The sequence below is a fragment of the Scophthalmus maximus genome, chromosome 6, assembly GCF_022379125.1.
Source record: "Scophthalmus maximus strain ysfricsl-2021 chromosome 6, ASM2237912v1, whole genome shotgun sequence".
Lineage (NCBI taxonomy): Eukaryota > Metazoa > Chordata > Actinopteri > Pleuronectiformes > Scophthalmidae > Scophthalmus > Scophthalmus maximus.
Window position 1 is genome coordinate 22,413,129 of NC_061520.1, and position 15,640 is coordinate 22,428,768.

Below are 15,640 nucleotides of genomic sequence, written 5' to 3' on the forward strand. Positions count from 1 at the left end.
GTTAAGGTAATGTTGAAAGGTTCCTTGAATTAAACTTATGCTTTAAGGCATTTCAGAGTTTATATTTTTCTAAATTTTGATGCCTTTTGACGCTCTTTTTTTACTGCAGACAAATATTGGTTTCAAATATTAATCAGTCTCAGAGATTTGTGATCATCGGTATTGGCCCAGAAAAAGCCATATCAGTCGACCCCTAGTGTGATCATTAGATCTCGTCACTGCCAGTTTCTCCCATTACGATTTTTTGTTTGATATTTGTGCCCGATGATCCATGAGATCAATTGTGTGTGACTCACTGGTAAATAAAGAAAAGAAAAGAAAAATCTTTTGCTAAGCAAAAAGAGTTGTGGTGTGAGAGAGTCAACTAGACAGCTGGAGAGTAAATTGCATTAGTTTTGTTCATTCATAATCAAAAGTGATAAGTATTTGCTTTAAAAAGCTATGAATTCTAAGTACTGATTGCAAATTGTTGTCGGTCAATGCAAACGTTTAAACCATGGCCAAATATTTGTGTATTCTGCCATGAAAAAACTTACTTCCTATTATGCCATGAAAAAAAAAAATGCACTTGTTATTCTTTAGTCACTGCTACGTCCTCTTTGAGGAACCACCTTTGTTGTCATTGATCCACAGATCATTGACACATTTTTTAATGTGTTGACATGTGCATCAAAAGGAAATCATGAGCCTGAAGTTGCTGGTACCTTTTAGTCCCAACAAAGCTCTTCACATTTGTGTTGTTTGCCTTTGGATGGCCTGTCCTCTGAAGCTCACAATGCTTTTTGTTCAATCACTGGTTAACCTGATTACCCAGCCACCATGGGCAGCCACTGGGAGGTCAGCTACGTGTCTGGCTCGCCATTGGCCAAGCTGTTACCGAGATGTATTACAAACCACAAAACAAATCCATACTGCCCAAGTGTCTGAAGTACAATGTATGATTACGATATACAGTTTTATTTTCCCTGTAGCTAGAGAAAGCATGCCACCACTAACGATTTTGAACAATTTTTCTTCCCTCAGGTTTGATTTCATGATGTAGCAAATTAGACGCTGGACTGCAGCAGAGCAGCTAAATGCTGTTGCTGCAAGAGTACTTGAAGATATGTTCAGAACCTGAGGACTCTGGTCTCCCTTTTGCTCCAACCACTTGAGACCTCTCGAGACCTGAATTATCTCCCTCTTTGCTCATTTGAAACGTGTAGAGCTTTCAACCTCCCACAGTTCAACCCTTTACGCAGCCTGTAGCAATGAAAACTAAGTGCATGTTTTGCTTTGCTCTACCCGGGCTGCCTAGCTATAACAGAAGTTTGATGAATGTACAAAAAAGAACAGATGAGAGGATAGAAGCAGCAAGACTTGCTGGACTGATGTTGACATCCATTCTTACTGTTTGTCAACAAACATGCATGCACACACAATGGCTATTATTGAGGTGAATAAAAATTATTGAGTTCATATTCATGTATCGTACAAAAAGTCGACAACGTAATTATCGTGACAGACCTACGAAAGGTGTCTTCTAATATCAGAAAACATCACTACTTTGATGTTTGGGGCATTATCATCATCATCAGCATTGTTTTCATAAATTGAATGAAACTCAATTCAAACTCTTTATACTGTAATAGTGGTAGGGAGATTTAGAAGTCACAAAATTGGCATAATAGTGAAGGTCATGTGGGGAAAATACTGCAGTTAGTTCTCCTCTCTGTGACTTTTAGTAGAGCAAACTGCAGACCTCCACCCACACAGAAGACACAAAGCAATATTCTGTCTTCAGGCAGAGCTTTTGATGTCGGCCTGACAAAGGCACCAACTCCAAAAGCCCCTTTCACTGCATTTTTAAATGCCCCTGTGTGTCCTTTCAAGTTGTGAAAAGATAACTGTTCTGGGTGTGCCCAGCGTTTCATTTTGAAGGAGGCATTTGTTTCATTTGTTCGAGCATCCTTTCAAATTGCAACGGCTCGCAGAAAGGCAGAAAGCCTGAGAGCTTTTAAGCTCTTGATTTGGTGACACACTCAACATATGTCACGGCGGTTTGATGCTGGGGAGATATTTCAAATACCTACATATGTCCTGTGGTCACATTCCTCGTTTACAGTTTGCTCCACAGTTCTAGGACTGTACTTTATCACTGGTGCCCATAAAGAGTAGAACAGTGATGGAAGTCAACAATGTTTTACGAGTCGCTGTTCAATATTATGCCTAATCAGAAAACTATACCAGTTTTGACCCAAGTCAGCAGGTGCTGCTTTATTTCTCGTCCATAAATGTCTCCACTACCCCATAATTTATTAAGCTGTCTGTGCTGTGCACGAGGTTGTAGGCAAATGTCAGGTTCTTACACTTCCTCAACAGGCCCCTCTAGACACAGTAAATTATTTATGATTGATTAGGTTTAACTTTTTATAAGCCCAGAGCTGCCCAGAGTCCCAAGTATCCTGTGCTGCGCTTGATTCTCCTGGAGCATATGTAGCATAGAAAACTAAAACGTGACACTGATCAACACAATCCATCAAGCGAAGCCAGAAGGGGCATTTGCTCGGGAGTTTCCTGGTGTACTTCGTAGAATTGTGCTTGTGGGTACAATGCTGTACCAAGCATTGGCTAAGTGGTAGGGGTCGACCGATATGGATTTTTTTCAGGGGTGATATCGATTATTACCAATCTAAGAGGCTGATAAACGATATCAGAAACCGATATTTGTCTGCAGTAAAAAAAAGTGTCAAAAGGAGTCAAAATTTAGAATATTACATACTCTTAACACAGAACTTTGTTGAAATGCCTTAAAGCATATGTTTAGAGCTGCAACAGTTCATTGATTAGTAAACGATAGTGAATTAAGCAGTCAAAATTCTCTAATATCAGTTTCCTAAATATTAATAATTTCTGGTTTCTTTGCTCCTCTGTGACAGTTAACTGAATATCTTTGTTGTGTGGACAAAACAAAAAATACTCTTGTGGTTTGGGAAACACGATCGTCATTTTCTGATATTTTCTGAACCAAGCAACTTGGTTCAGAAAATGTCAGAAAATGACCAAGCAACTTATCGATTAATCGAGAAAATAATCGTCAGATTAATCGATAATGGAAATAATCATTAGTTTCAGCCTTATATCTTTAATTCACAGAACCTTTCAACATGGGCGTAACCAAAAAAGTGCCGGGAGCTATCAGCAGCGTTATTATGAAGTCGAACAAACAAGCATGGACGGGACATTGCTAAAGTTCAGACAGCAGTGACTGCAGCTGCATCAGACACAAATTAGGACATTATATAATGAAATTATCTTAACGGCAAACCGGCTAAAAAAATGGCAAAATACCGATAATCATTAAAAATTTTGAATATCGGCCTGGCCGATAATCGGTCGACCCCTACCAAGTGGCTATCAAGAGAGGTTCTGAGAATAATAGGGCTGTAAGATTCCCACAATGCAGTCCATGCTACCTTTTTCAAAAGTAAAGACAAATAGTGTTTTTGTATTCCAATTGGACATTTTTAAAGGTAGATATTGGAGAATGTTGGAGATATAAGGATTTATCCATTGCTACGGAGGCAGAGCAACATTGAGAGAATAAAGTCAGCCCACACACACACTGAAGTAGATGTGCTCTCTTTATGTGCTCAGTGAATGGCCATGGGGATAAGGTTTGAAAGGCTGTGCAGCCAGCCTATTGATGAGCATGTCTGTGTAAAAGCACACACACACACACACACACACACCTACCCACACAGACAGACAGACACACTCGCACGTCTTTAATTCGTCTCAAATATTGGGTGCCGCCTCCTCATCTCTCCCTGTGCGTCCATGTGAGACGGACCCTGCCGACATTTTCCACCGCAGGATTAACCTTGTAGCGCGACAGGCCGATCTGCCTCAGCGCCCCGAAAGGGGCTGACCCCGGGATCTGTGTGTGAAGAGGTGGCCAGCAGGACGCTCCTTTAAAGGCTATTAGATCCTTGCTGCGTATTATGAGTGGGCGTGCAACGAAATTATCTGGCCTGCTTTCCCTTGTCATAAGACTATAGGCGGAAAAAAAGGTTGTTTTCTGGAAATAATTAATCCTACTTGTTGGCATGAGGAGAACACACTGGCAGTGCTTTGAGTGTTTCCCTGATGAGAGTTTACTCTGACAGGTGGGCGGCTACTGATGGAGATGCTCATCTTCTCATTTAGCTTCCTGCCTGCAGGACTTTTCCATTAAATTACAACTGAGACACCCTCTCTGGAGAAGGGGATTTGATTCGGGCTAGAGTGTGCACTTGTGTTTGCTGGTCTGTGCATGTGTGGAGTGTATATGCGAGTGTATGTTTGCGCACACTGTGTGTGTGTGTGTGTGTGTGTGTGTGTGTGTGTGTGTGTGTGTGTGTGTGTGTGTGTGTGTGTGTTGATCCATCCAATCATTTTGAACGCTGTGTGTCCAGGCTGTATCTCAAAGCAGAGGCAGGCCTGGTTACCATGCCTACACATTTTACTGAGAAACACCGCGTTTATCTTAACGAATTCATTATCCAGGCTTATATTTGTCCCGGTATTCTCGGTCAGCTGTGTACACACTCTCAACAGCAGTGGAGTAGAGGCCCTCTCCGTTGCTTAAAGTGACCTGGGGGAAATAGCTTATTGATTCTTTAGAGGGAAACATGATTAAATTGAGTCCTAAGTGGACTCTTCATCTGAATTTGTCCACAGGAGAGACGATAAGAAACCAAAGGAGCCAGATAGCTTTTGTCCAGGTTCTGGTCTACCATTCTCTCTTTGATGTGCTTAAATGAATCCCTCCCTTCTGCAGGGCTCCACATAACTGATGGCCCGATGGCCCGGTGCCATTAAAGTGCAAGGCAAGTTGATTGACCGTTCGACCCAGTCAGTTAGTCACTCTAGAACACAATATATCACCAACGTGGTATGTTGAAGGTAAACTAAAGTTCACAAGTACTGTAAATCTGCTCACTGTAGTGTTTACAGGGTGTCATCTCGTATAACAGTTTGAACATTAGCTGTATTATGAGACACTTTGCCGAGATACTTGTGGCTAGATGACCATGTTGCAGGCTGCATGGATCTGAACAGTAACTTTGATGCTGTATTTTTTTGGTCCAGTACTAAAGTTACTTTACACTGACATGATCAAAAACGCAGCCCTTCTCCCCTTGGCCATTGTTGCTCTGTGACACTCGGCCGTTATCTTTTGTAATCCGTTATGAAATTGGTTTTACGGCAAGAAAACACTTGCACAATAGGCAGGCTGCTTATAAATGACTTATATTGGGCTCCTGTGTGTTTGGGCCCAGTGCAGACGTTTCTGTTTCAACCAACACTAACGCTCGCTACCTTCACCGTCAACTTGAACTTGAGGTGACTGACTGAGTGCTGTGGGTTTTGAACAGGCACAAGCTCAAGTGGATGTGAGATGAGGCAGGAAGTTTCATATTGTTGTTTTATTCAAACAGCACGGACAGCTGTCGAAACAGGCAATTAGAATTCATGGGCTGCGACTGGCGTCAGATGATGGAGTTAGATACTTTCCTAAATACACACACACACACACACACACACTTACACACACACACACACACACACACACTTGCTCACACACACACATTTATTGTTCCCATTACTTGCCACATTTGAGGACTGTATCGCTACTCAAGATGTGGCTTGCATCAGGCAAGGATGGTTAATGACAACAACATTATTAATAATTGTAAAAATAATAATAATGAAATCTTTCAGAGAAGTTTGTTAAAGTATCATGTGTGAAAACCTCCAAATAGCCGACTTCCTGTTGGTCGGGACATGATACATGTGCCTACCACATTTCGTTCATCTACATCAATGTTAAGGCTGCGGAAATTGTGGTATGCAGCTCTATGCAGTCATTTCGGCATGCCCATGCCCAAGAACCCCAACATATCAAATTTTTTCCCCAATTCTGATGCGTGTGCAATTTTTTTAGATTAGTTCCTCAAAATTAGTGATTTGTCTGCATAAGAATAAATAATTCCTGCGATAATAGGTTCCTCACTCTGACTTTGTCAGTGGCTATGGACCTAATAATAATAATGATGATTATAATGGCATCCCTACAATTGACTGTACTTTATCTCTTGACTTATAGTGCAAGTGAATGATTCAAATGTCTTCATAGCATAAGTGTTTCAATATAGGGCCCCTATAATGACTAAATACTTTATTAATATGACAAAGTTTGTTATTTTCATTTTTTCAGCTGGCCAGTAAAACCCTGAACTATTGGCCACATGGGCCAGTAATGAAAAAAACGTGTTGTTGAACGTGTTATGTTATTAAAATAAGCTGGCCATCATTTATGTTTCAACTTATAATGAAAAGTGTGGCTACATTATTCTGGTTAAACATTTTATTTAGAAACACTCAACATTTTATACTTTATTCGTGCCATATAATAAGGACAAGATTTCACTTGTTTGATTAAGTCAATAACGTATATTTTACAGGACGATCTGTACTGCCTCGTAAGTGACGGCACACTCACCGTTTGCAAAAGTGGCGATTGCTTCTGGTGCAAACCCGAGTGCCATAGGTGTTGTGCAGCCAGAGATGGAACAGACGTTGTTGTGCACATTGTGTTCAGTAGGTGTGCTAATCAGGAGTAGAGATCCCCTGATCACTGCCATGATCGCTGAGAGCACCATCTGTGGCGTTCTGCTGGCCGGCAGTCTGCCTGAGAGAGATGGATAACAGTCTGCTGCGGTCTCCCTCCTGTCCTCACAGGACTTCACTCGGCTCTGCTTCACACTGTCTAAGGAAACTGTTGTTTTCTTTCCTTTTTTTCCAGGACTTCAAAGACCTGGAACCACTTAACACTTGCTTGCAGACGCTTCCTAAGTGACACCACTGTTAAGGTATTAAGCAGTTTTTTAATAGTTCAGATAAACCACAGACTGTGTGCAGTCCCCCCCGCCCCCCCTTGCCTTGGATGTATTTTATTTATTTATCTGTTTTTAGATATGCATTGTTTGATCCGTTTCTTTGTAGTGTGCCGCGGCTGTCAACACGGATCTGGAAATAATTGAGGGGACTGTTAGAGTGCCACGGATAATGGAGAAAATGCACATAAATGTGGGCAATTTCATTCCTGGAATTCTGTCTGTTTTCCATTTGCAGTCACCGGTCACAAACACACACACACGCACACACACTGCACATGTCACAACAATAATGGCAATAATTCACACAGGTTCTTGTTGAGTTCACGGAGAGTCACAACTTGTTTTGTGAGTGGAATTCCCAAACTTTGACCTGCAGTGAATGTAAGAACACGTCGTGGCGTACTGTGGCAAACGGCTCCACATTGCATTGGCACGAGAAAACTTTTCATCATTGCCCAAGTGATTGGCATTAAGATAGGGGCACTTGTTACTATGGCAACTTAAAAGACAATCATACACAGCGATGCGCCTGTGTTCATATTGATTCAGGGTGCAGATAGTAAAGCGTAGTATCAGCCAAAGGCGGGTTGCCCTGCGACTATCTGCCACTGCCAGGTTAGAGGCTTATTGACCGTTTTTTTTTTTTGACAGACTGAGGAGCATACGACATTTGGGTTTGGAACGGGCCGCGTGCCCAAAGTTCAATTAAAAGCCTCACGCTGTGTGTAGCTGGAATATTTGCCAAATGGTGAGAAAAGCGTAAACCCGCCGTTGTGGTCTCACAGCAATCTGGTTGTCCTTGAGGAATATTGATGGCTCTACCATAAGTAATTAAAAAATCTCTCCAGCGCTTTATCGTCCATCTCAACCTGACAGATCGAAGGAGGTTCTCAGGTGTCACGTGAGCACATGCAGTGGAAACACACAGCTGCATTTTCATTTTTTGGGGGGGGGACTGCAGGTGCGACCACAGTGAGAGAGCACGGGGCTTTGGTTTTGAACTAGCACAATGCTGTTTGTGTTTTCCTCTCATTCGGCCCGACTTGCCTAAAGCGGGCAGTGGGTCAAGAGAGCATTATTTTAATTCCGGTGACACTGCAGCCCTCCATCTTGTAGTGGTCAGATAACACACAGCGATTGCTGCTTGAAGGAGATAAGATATGTGCTATAAATTAAAGATGTTGTACACATTTTCCGCGAGGCTACAGCGGATTATCCCGAATTTCTCAATGAGTCCCGTCCCGTGTGAATGCTGATCGTCAGCTTTAGACTGTGTCAGACGACGTGACACATCAGGTGCCCTCTGAAGTGGTGACGGTGGCGGCAAAAAATGGGCCAGTTGGATTTATGAGAGTTTCTTTGAGTCACACGATCTGCTTACACGTCGTCGTCTCCCCCCCCCCCCCCCCCACTTCCTTTGTGGCATTTTAACATTTGGTTCAAAGTGTGAATAAATGTTTGCCCTTTCTGCCTCTGTAAGTCATGTCCAGAATCAGTGAATCAACTGGACTGGAAGTGTGAATGAGCCAGAGTAGCCGAGAGAAAGGGGAAGAGACTCCCCCCCCCCCCCCCCCCCCCCCCTCCTGCCCAGGACAATGTCAGGTTTGTGTGGCCCAAGTGCGTGAACACTAAGCTTTTCGGAACTGGCAGCCCGCCCCGGTACCTACCCATCTCCCCTGGCTTTCGAGAGCTGTCCAGCCCCTGAGCACTAAGCATTTGTGCAAAGTTCATAAGGCTTCCCTCTGTTTGTGTGGCCATAATGGCAGCTCCATCCTGTTGTAGCTCAAAGAGTGCTTATGGGCTCTGAGGGCCTGGCGCTGATGCTGCAGAGGCGTGTGAGTGTTCTCAGTTACTGACTTTGCCTGACTGCTCTCATTATGAAAAAGAGCAGACCGCCCTCCCTCCACCCTGACAGTTTCAAATCCATGCCTTCAGTGTCTGTATTTTTCCTTCATCATGTTCTCCTTTTATACCTAATTTGCTAAATAGAAACCTTAAAATAAAGGCTGTCCAGTCACATCAGTCCATTTATTTGTGCAAGGAAGGTACGATACATCTGTAGGGGAAATCAAGATACTTTAAGGAAACTACAATGACAATTATCTGTGTTCATAACAAGCTGCTAAACAACGAGATGGATCGGTCCAGACCTGTAAAGGTACAATCTCACCTACACCGTTTCCCGTCTGTCAGCGGTAGTGAGGCCTGAGTGATAATAACCTTGTTATTTGTGACTGCCAGTTCCGTCGACGCAGCCGAGCTCTCGGTTGGCTTTTCTTTTTTTTTCACCACGGTTACGACCCACATCAGCATAATTCAAGCATGACCCTCCTCCCCCCTTTCATTTTCCGCCTTTCTCCCCCGTTATAGCCCAAGTCTGAGACTAGGGTCCACACCATACATCATCCAGACTGGGGGGGGGGGGGGGGGGCTTCCTCCCTTCCCCCTCGTGCGTTCTGGGAGAGGGAGACTGCGGCTTTTTTTGTTGGGCCGGTGGAAGGCTCTTATCAACAGTTTCAGCTTTCTCAGTACATTGAGAAACATGTCCCCCCGACTCCTCCCAAGTCCATCTGCATAGTGGTGAAGTCAGGTCCCTGTTCACCAGCGTGGAACAATCAGGTCCACTCGAATCCAGACGCACATACAAAAAAAATAAAGAATTCAAAAAGCATTGGTTTTTCAACCAAAAATTCTATTCCATTAGGAAGATAAAGGAGAGGAGCGTGCTTCAAAAGCTCTGCACTTCAAAAAATACTCGACTAATGCGGGGCGACAGTCTTCAGTGGTATTAGCAATTAAGGAGATTTTCACTGGCTGACAGAAGAAGATTGCGGCAAACTTAACAGATTTCCACACAGTGGGTGATCTGCGCTCGCACCCAGTACTCTGTCAGTATTCCTCTCCTCAGCCAGATTGTTGCCATTACAACACTTGCCATTGAGCCTTCAGGTGAGGCGGGCGTCTTTCATGACGCTGAACAGGGGGGCGAGATGGGACCTGCATTCCATCACTCGGCCGCTTTGTACACACCCAGTGAATAGCCTTCAGATGGGGCTTTGTGGGGAATGATTGTCAGTGGCTTAATGAGCGTCTTTGCCAAGCGAGAGGCTTTAGCAACATATGTGACTACAGTCGCTCCTGTTCTGTGCGTCCGCACCCTTGTATGACACGACGGAGATCCCGCTCAGCACTCTTCCGTCTCGCAGAACTCGTGGTTTTCTTTGATTCTGGATGTTGCTACCTGGAGAGGAAAGTACCGCCCTCCTTAGGCCCAGAGCTGAGAATGAAGTGAAATCGTAAGTGTAAATGTTCTATAGTACGTGAGGCTCTCTCTCTGTAAAGCTGTTTGGCTCAAGCATGTTTTGGTCTTTCCACGTGGAGGAGACACTCTTGGAGGCATTCAGTAGATTGATCTTCCTCAAACATCTTTTGATCTGCATTTGAAAATGCAAATCAAGCAAGAGCACGTGTGTCTCTGATGATAGTTCAGTATCAGTAGTTCAAATCATAAATAAGTTTGAATTGTGGAACAGTCTTGTCGTGTGACATTGGGGATGTGTGACAAGTTTGCATGTTCGCAAAACATGTTCAATAGTCCTTAGTCAAGTTTTAATAATGAACCTTAATGTACTTTTTATTGACTTAACAAACAAGTGAGGTAAATGAGATTAGAGCTGGCATTATCATTTGATTAATGGAAGTGTACAAGTTGAATCAATCCACAGTGAGTATTAAAACACACATTCACTGGTTTCAGCTTCACAAATGTAAATACTAGCAACAAATAAGTAGTATTATAAATAATACATTTTTATTAATAGTAAAATACTTCGGGGTGTTGATCAGACTGAAAAAAAGTAATTTTGGACTGGGAAGTTGTGATCATCAAAATGTTCACCATTTGTGACAATTTTACGAATTTAAACAATTTTCAAGATAGCCGTCAAGAATGAAAATAGCCACACATTGTGATGATATATACGGGTTACAGTTCAAAGTAAACATATAAATACATCAGTTGCACGGATTGATTATATACGAGACTGTCCTCCAACAAAAAACGACCAGTTAGGTCATTTTTTCAAGCAGCGTAGTACAACATATGTGGTCATTTTAAAAGACCTCTAGCGAAAGTTATGTACACGGCCACCACAGGTCAGCGATGGACATGGTTAGTCCGTCAAGTTTGTGTATTTAAATGGATTCGCTGACATTGTGTAAAGAAATTGTGCTGATTCTCTGCCATGTCACCCTAACCACCACCACCCTTACGTTTACAAGCTCATCAACAAAGCGCTGGTAAGGACAAATGAAGACAAGCAATGCACAAAGTATTTGCTGCGTACCTCCTGTCACCAGTAGAGGAGCTATTTTTAGGAAACGGTCGATGTGGACGTTTTGACCACATACAACATTTTCTCGTATGAATTGGAGGACGTGTTGTCATATACTATATGTAACCTGGGTGTTTCTGCAGTTGTAGTTTCAGGCCTCACGTTTAATTAATTCAACCTTGAGAAGCCTTATCTTCACTGGGCTAAAACTCAGCTAATTAAAAGTGTGCTGTGCAACAGACCACAGATACAAGTTAAAATGTGTTTAGGAGTATGTTTGAAATTAAAAAGTTCAGCAAAACAAAATTCAGCATAAAGGGCCCTATAGACGCCACTCCTTTTCTTTTTTACCACGGGAAGAATTCAACAAGTGGATCAGCATGGAGGGGTCTTCAGAAGAGCACTTTGAGCCCAGGTGGCGGACCCGACCACCTGCTTACAAAATGTGCTACGCCAGTGATATACTGTATTTTGTGTCTAAAAGGACTGGGCAGACTTAAACTCTGCAAAGTGTTTTCATGTGCTCCAAAATGTTTCAACTGTGGAGCACATGCGCTTCTTGGGGAAAAAAAAAGAAAAGAAGTGAGGTTCAAGCCCTGGTATGTCTGGAAGATTTGCAGAGCTCTGACTAAGCAAATACAGACTGTATTCACATTCACCTCAGGTTCACTCTGCCTTTTGTTTCTTGCCAAAGCAAATTGACATCCAACTGGCACTGAGCAGTAACAGTGAGGACTTTAAAACTGACCCTTAGGTGCATCGCTCACCGCCAATTAGTTTCATTCAATAAGGCATTGACTGTGGGTTGAATACTTACAAAATCAAATTTTATCTACAAGGGAACATAGTTAAGTGCAATAATGCAGTATGTAGTGTTTTAACTAAGTGTAACCAATTTGATTTAGAAATGGTATTAGTCTTGGAAGCGTCTTTGCTTGAATTGTTTTCTCGTAAGAGTTGTAAGGATCCTAATGTAGCTGCAAAGAAAGTAGGCAGTATATTTACCTTAAAAAAGGAGTCAGTGAAGAAGATATTAAAAAACGCCACTCATTTCAAATTGGCTTTGTGTTTAGACAATGAGAATTCAGTGTAAATACTAAGATGCTGCCTTGTCATATTTTAAAATCTTAAATCTTGAGCGTCGGGTTCTTGAACTCATTCCAGTCGCCTGGTCTCAACATAACCTCATCTCGACCCTATTAAGTGATGGGGAGACTCAGGAACTGGGCCACATATCCGACAGCTGTGTCAAACAGCTTACCCACAGTAACACTGACCAGATGCTCAGCTCTAACACCGAACAGGAAATTCAAACGCTGAATTACGGTCAGAGCAGAACCTCTCATTTCACTGGCTGAAATTGTCATTCCCCCCCACATATGTATATTAGGCACCTGAAGGGATTCAAAAAAAAGTGGATGAGGCAGCATAGGTACAGCCTTTCTGTAAAAGTGTGGTTTTGCTGCAACTGTGTGTGTGTGTGTGTGTGCGTGTGCGGTGTGCGTGTGTTAAGCTGTAGGGAACATCAGAAATTCCTGGTTGTTGGCAGAAATGAATTGCTCCGGGGACCGACGGAGGCAAGGATTCGGGATATAAGAGCCATCGATCATGTCTTGCTGTGGCACAGTTCCGTCTGGGGTAATTTCCAGCGTCAGTCAGACGAAGTGAACGGACGCGGCGAGGAGTGGGCTGTGTTAGTTCGCGCAAAAATAATATTCCGGTCCCCGCAGTCCAACTTGCGAATTCATCTCTGTGCCTGCGACTCGGCGAGGATCACACACTAATGTGATTATTGTCCTGGGCGAGGGGCACTCCGGTGGGACTTCAAAGAGAGCAGATCAGAGCGAAAATGAAAGAGAGAGGGAAAAAAAGCTGTAAGCTGTGATGCAGACAGGTGCAGTGCACTTTACGAAAGCCCTTTCCTTAGCTTTAAACATATTAACAGGTTCAAAGAGAGGACTCTGCAGTCATCTGTTGTGTGGTTCTAGCCACAAACAGTGTGCAGGATCCATTATTATCATGTCACGTGACACGCGCTGATGACCACTTTAAGTGTTTCATTTAAATTATGCAACACACTAGAATTAAAAGTCACAATGGTTAGCTCTGATATGGAGAGAGCACTGCGGGTTTCAGTCAACGCAGTGTTCATCCCCATGGGACCCAGATGAATTCTGGGAGCTCGTTTAAATTTGCTCTGCCAGAATGCAGTCTGGATCCCCTCCATTGGGAAGTGATTTCCCCGGCAGGTTACTTGCCGGTCCAATCCTATCCGATTATCTGATTATGAGCGTGGTTTATACAACCATGCGGACGGAAGCGACTTTGGTAAACAACCGAGGCTGCCACTGATGAACGAACATTTGACTAAAAGTACCCAACATCCTTACACATCTCCCACAAAAGCAGCAACACCCGTTCACAGACATTGCAGAATCATCATCGCAGGCATCTCCTCTCTGCTCTAGTCTGTTGACATTTTCTCGTCGCTCAGCAGACATCACATGATCCGTCCGCATCCTTTCGCGACGCCTCTTGGAAATCGAAAAAATGAGCCGCGAGGTCCCAGACTTGTACTCATTTTGGTGTTAGTCATTCCTGTTTTACTTGATTGTTGGCAGCAGAATTTCAAATTGACAAGCTGCTTCCAGACACAAAAAGAGCAACTAATTGGAGGCTGGAGTTTCTTCATGCTCTTTTCTTTTAGATCATTTTTGGGAAAAAAAATACATTCAAGGACAAGATAACAACCTCTTAATTTTTTTCTCTCTCTTTTTTCAAATGAGTTACTTCATTCGCACACTGGTTCCAGGGTGTCCAACGCCAGCTGGTGACATGAGTATCCTTCTATAGTACAGTATGTAGTTAGTGTTGCATAAGGCAGCCGGGTCACCATGCGATGTGCGCCGAGTATCCCACTCTCTCCCTGGCGTCGAGAGTTCACCTTCGGGTCAAGAAGGTCGTTCTCTATTAGTTCATAGAGAACACAGGGGTCAGACACCAACCAGTTCAACAGTGCAGCTGCTCAGCGTCTGTCTGCAACTGAGCCCCATTCCTCCCTCCACAGCCCAGAGCCTCTCATCTTTCCTCCTCCCTCACTCTTCATCCTCCTCTGTCACTCCTTTGCCCAGCTCCCGACCCATGTCCCCTGAGCGTGCGAAACCCTACAGACCGCTGAAATGAATGGTGCGATAATGGAACCTGTCATGCTTTCTGAGGTGCAGTCAAATCGAGCCAAATCTCAATTAGACGAGCGTTATTAGCTGATATTGCTCCCACTTCCTAATCTCATTAAGCGCCTTGTTTCTGTTTTTTTTTTCTCCTCTCGCCATTAATATTTTAATAATAGATGAATTGCATGGCCAAGCCTGTCTTGGAATATTGAAAATGCTTATCATTGCCGAAGGTCAGAACAGAATCGAGTTCAAATTCAGAATGGCGAGGAGGAAAAAACGAAATCCACAAAAAGGGAAATTTCAATCTTCTAGAAGAAAAAGAAACGGTACCACGTACACAAGCTTCGTTTTTCACAGCGAGCCAGACAGTTTGCGTCAGACTTGCAAGCTAAATGAGCAATTGTTTAGACAAAAAGAACAAAAGGACGGCCTAAAAGACGACGCACTCATTACACACTTCAGACACAATGCAAGTCAATTGCTGCTTAGTGTTAATCAGCTCGCCTCGTTGTTTTAATTGTTCTTGAATGATCAAATGGGAATCAGTGTGGAGGCATTATCCGGACCGTGAGAGGGGAGTGTGGAGCCGCTGCCTTGCCGTTGCAGGTCTTTAGCGGAGAGCATATTTTAATCCGGCCTGACAAGACGAGGATCTGCTTAATCCTATTACCGGCTCGCACATTAAACTACAGTAGGCTCACACTCTCTCTCTGCCTGTTGTCTTTGTGTGAGAAAGGAGCAGCAGATGGTTCCAGCTCAAGAGCGAGACCTACTGCCGTGAACTTTGAATGTCTGAGCCCGGACCCCACCCCGTTACTGAACAGTGTTTCAATGCTTCAGGAAACAACTCGGTGTGTGTGTGTTCGTTATTTTTTCCCCTTTGAAATCGGACTCATGCCGCCCTTACAGTACGTGATACATTTTGAGTATTTGTACATTTGTTCCTGGCTCACAGTGGAGGTGCAATGTCGGACCACCAGATGGCTGAACTATAGTTATATAGTAGCGGGCCAGAATTTTATTTTTTTCCCACAGCAGCCATTTTGACATGAAATAGTCGGTAAACCCAGGCGTGACTGACGACATTCACTAATGTGATCACCTGTGTTTACCGTCTATGTCATGCCACAATGGCTGCTGTGAAGAAAAAGATCTGTTGTCACGAGTGAGCTGAAAGCTGCTCGTCATCGCTCAGCGATGCAGCATT

The 15,640-nt window shown here is 43.4% G+C and overlaps 1 protein-coding gene across 7 annotated transcripts in view; it reads left to right on the forward strand.

The window, feature by feature from the left end:
• chl1b (cell adhesion molecule L1-like b) overlaps positions 1 to 15,640 on the forward strand; it is a 66,352-nt gene that overhangs the window by 16,911 nt on the left and 33,801 nt on the right. For 2 of the 7 annotated variants that reach the window (XM_047332884.1, XM_047332882.1), the window contains one exon: positions 6,830 to 6,896. The exons of the other annotated variants lie outside the window; for them this stretch is intronic. The gene's annotated coding sequence lies outside the window, so the exon portion shown is untranslated. The remainder of the gene's footprint in view (positions 1 to 6,829; positions 6,897 to 15,640) is intronic. 7 annotated transcript variants of the gene reach the window in all.